Source organism: Akebia trifoliata, chromosome 16 (assembly GCF_017979445.1).
Source record: "Akebia trifoliata isolate Shusen 1 chromosome 16, ASM1797944v1, whole genome shotgun sequence".
NCBI classification, from domain to species: Eukaryota; Viridiplantae; Streptophyta; class Magnoliopsida; order Ranunculales; family Lardizabalaceae; genus Akebia; species Akebia trifoliata.
Window position 1 is genome coordinate 3,055,397 of NC_141390.1, and position 4,325 is coordinate 3,059,721.

At 35.1% G+C, this 4,325-nt stretch overlaps 1 long non-coding RNA gene across 1 annotated transcript; it reads left to right on the top strand.

The window, feature by feature from the left end:
- The first annotated feature begins 1,072 nt into the window (after nt 1-1,072).
- LOC147382278 (uncharacterized) lies at nt 1,073-4,325 on the top strand. The gene is made up of 3 exons (XR_015174002.1): nt 1,073-2,318; nt 3,061-3,135; nt 3,448-4,325. It is a non-coding gene; the product is annotated as an uncharacterized LOC147382278 (long non-coding RNA).

Genomic DNA, 4,325 nt, shown 5'->3' on the forward strand with positions numbered 1-4,325 from the left:
TTTCCTGTCTCATGTGTAAATGGGCTAAAAAAATCTGCAATCTCATGCTTTTAGTCATCTTGGGATCTGACCATACCAAATTGAATTTGGGGCTTGAATGAATCTCTCCCGTGAGTAGAAGTTCTTGCCCTCGCACCCTCCATCGGTGTGATTAATAATCCCATCAAAGAACTTGGATGTTACAATGTTAGCAATAGAGCCACCGTTGGTACTGGGAGGGGGGCACAAGGCCCCTGACGCTCAGTACCACAATACCCGGAGCCATTGCCATAGTACCTGTACTAACTGCATCATAGGTCTTGAGTACAACCATAATTCTGACCCACAATGGATTCCGACATAAATGTGACCAAAATTTTATGGAACTTACAGAGTTACTAAGATCCCCATGGTTAGAGGGGATACCAATTTTAATAATAATAATGATAATGATAATTAGGTTTTGAACCCGACAGTATATAGGTAGAACGACAGTAGATAAAATTTAATGTTTGAATATAAAAAATCTTTCAATTACAATCTTTGATTATTTGAAGATCGAGAGAGAGAATAATTTATTGATCGATGGCTTCGTGTGTGTAGCTTTACTACTACAACCACTGAGAGGAATATCGCTCTTAGCGGACATTTGCGTGCCAGGCTTTAATTATGTCATGTGTTCAGGAATCTGTAAACTCATGGAATGTCCTCCTCAGCGTGATAATCTAAGTGATGATTCAGCCTCCTTAATCAAAGGATGATGGGATCATAGTCAACAATCAATCTGGATAATGTGGTTACAGGAATCAAAGGAGAAGAATTCATTAGAAATCAATGTTGGTTAGACTACTCTGACTTTGAAGAGGAGGAGGAGAAGGAGAGTAGTAATATGGAGGAGGAAACATAACAAAGACAAAGAACTCATCGTCTCATTCTCACCCACACTACAAAAAATTGAAAAAAAAGAACAGACGTTTAAAACGGCATTAAGCCGTTTTTATTTAAAAACAGTATTAAACCGTTTTACTTTCTTAAATCGTTTTATTCCTCTTATAAACGTCGCAATATCCGTCTCAGTTTAATAAAACGAATTCATTCTAACCTCTCTCTCTCTTACAGTCGCTCCTCGATCGAACTCTCTCTTTCTCAATCTCTCTCTCTCGATCGAACACTAGATTGATCCATTACCGTGCAAGTCTCTCTCTCAGTCTCTCCCTCTCTCTCTCTCGATCTCATCTCTCTCTCTCTCTCAGCCGCTCCCTCATCGACCTCTCAATCTCATCTCTCTCGCTCAGAGATACGAAACATAGGAAATCCGAAACATATTTGAAAGCAGAGCAAACCAAGTTTGTCTCTGAAATCTTTTACAGAGAGCGAAATCAAACCCTAACTTTAGCAGAAAGCAGAGCAATTGCTCGATTCCTAGATCGAAAATGGCGATAGGGACATCAGATCTTGAGCAACACAAGCTTTCGTTCTTTGACAAGATTGTTTGATTCATAGTGTTCTTTCGAAATTTAGGTTAATTTGCTTTTAAAATTACGATTAATTTCTCTGAAATTGTTTGCTTTGCTTTTGATTTTGCTATAATTAGTCGATGACATCTTCCGAAGACATCAGCAGCTCAAGAGAGCCTCTTATTGATGAAAATTGCTAATGCGAGAGCTATTCTGTTTATGCAGCAATCCTTCCATGAGTTTTTCTTGATACCGGTCTATTGGTTTCTATCAGCCAAATAATATTTTGATTCTTGAATTTTTTGCATAATTTACTTGATAATCGTTATTTTTATATGAGACTTTCAAATATCATATTATCATAGATGTTATATATATATAGTTGCCCCCACAGGGGAATGGAATTTATAGTATTTGTGCCTCCTTAATGGATTTCTTAGAATTTCTAGAAGTACTTTCTTTTACAACTGTTTGAGAGTTTTCATTAGTGAAAACATTCCTAGTTGGGATTATAGTAGGACCTTATAAAATGGAGGTCATAAGCAGCATTTGGATTTTTAACTATTACATTTTCCCTTATTAAATATTATTGTTCTCCATGTGCAATTGCAAAAATGTTGAGTATATAACTACAAATTAGTGTTTCAAGGGTAACGAGCCCATATTTTGCTGCGGCTATACAGTGAAAACTGATTTTTGGGTTGTTGATCCCCTAATAAAGGCTGAGAGTAATACTTCAAGTGGTAACAAGAGCCTACATCTGGTGATGGGTAGTTCAATTGAAGGAGATGCAATCCCTCAAAAAAGACAATGGCTACTCAACCATCCAAACACTGGATGTGGGGTGGACGGGCATGTACACATGTCTTTTTTTCTGCATCGGTAAGCCTATTTTTAATAGGACATGTGCGTGTGTATGTACATACATGTGAGTGCATTCATGTGGCTGTGTGTATGTGCTTGTCTCTGTGTTTGGGTGCACCTGTAAATGAATATCCATATAAAAATTGAGAAGCTAAAGTCAGTAGAAATTTTAACCATGAAAAGGAGGTAAAGTAAATTACCAGTCCAATTCCTATACCATATACAAAACGTTCGATCACCATAATAGGGAAGTTAGGTGCTAATGATGTTACTAGAGCTCCAACAAGATAAAGCAAAGAGGAAAGAATCAACTCCCTTCGTCTTCCTTCAATAAAAACTTCCCTCTTTTAGATTTCATCAAATGTAAATTTTATACTATATAATATCCTGAATTCTATATTTGAAGCGCAAAGTCAAAGAACAAACCTAGAATGTCAACAATACTAAAAGCCGAGATGGAACCAATCAAGGCCCCATATAATGAACCACTGACTTGTAAACAATTTTAGCACCCAAATTCAAAGAAATAAATATGCACTCAGAATAGTGAAAATGTCAAACTTACAACTACTAGATGCTTTTTACCCATGTGTATCAAGCAATTACAATCAAAGATGAGATGTCAATTCACAATAAGCCCAATTTCCAATCAAGACAAGTTAAACCATGTTGTTGGGCCTTGTGGTTAAATCGTTTATATTTAGTTTAACAACTGTATATAGTCCATAATCAGATGCCTGATATTTATTTTGATTGTCAGGTTGGAAATGATGTGGTAGAATGTTTACAACAAGCAATGACCAAGAGAGGGCTGGATATGCGAGTAACAACACTGGTAAGCACTTACTGTCAATCTATAGGATGTTAAAGCATTTAGGGATTTAATGTGTGGACTAACAAAAAAAATTGATCTCTTATGAAAATGCCTAATGCTAAGAGAATCATTAACTGTTAAGAAAACCACTTCATTGTTACATAATTTGTTTTGCTTGGCTTTTAATTAATATCTTTCAAATTTGTTATTTCTCTTGAACACTCCCACGCACACACATGCATTCAATTTATGATGCTTCTAGAAATTTTGGTGCTAACTCATTCTTTTATATTTCTATAGTTGTAAGTGATATGGTTCATTTTTTTCTTCCAGCTGACACTTGTGTAAGCAAACATAAAGTTAAAATTCCAGGTACATACTGTAAGCATCATTTCTTGCGAAAGCTAAGCACTAATTGGCAGAGGTTATCATGATGCTGCATATGATGCAGGTCAGTTCTGTTCTTTTATACAAACATTTCCCTAGGCTTTGTGGAAATGCTTTCTTTATTTCTTTTATATTTATTTTAAAGAAAATATCTAAAATATCAAATTTTGATTTCAGCTTAATCTAAGCAATTAATTTGGATGGTTGTAAAACAGTCATCCAATTCTGTTAGTTTTTTTTTTTTTATATATATATAAATCAGGAGATCTCGTAGCTTGCATGAGGAAATGACCCATTTATAATTATCCTCTATTGTTGTCGTATTGATTTACAATTAAATATTCATTGAGAAATCACCCATTGTATTCATTGAGAAATCATCCATTATATTCGCACCATAAAGAGACTCGAATCCAAGAATATTATCTTCTTTTTCTTTGATGGAGTTCTACACCACTAAGATGAAAATCCATTACTTGCAAATCAGCAACATGAGGCAACTTTCCATCATAGCATGTGTCTGTATCGATCTTTCCATATGTATCGATCTGTAAGGCTGGTGAGTCTTTGAAGAGGGATGAGGTCATCTAAAACTTCAATAACTTCATTAAGTGGATCATCTCTAAGATTGGGAAGACTCTGTGTGAATTACCTATACGTAATTCCATGACAAATCCAAAATAAAAACGATCTAACAAAATAGTAGCTATGTTTTATTTCAGAAATAAAAGATAATTGAACGTAACTAAAAAGTAATGCGGCAGACATTATGGAATTAAGATCAAGAATATGTAGATAAGGAAAGATCAAGAATATATAGATAA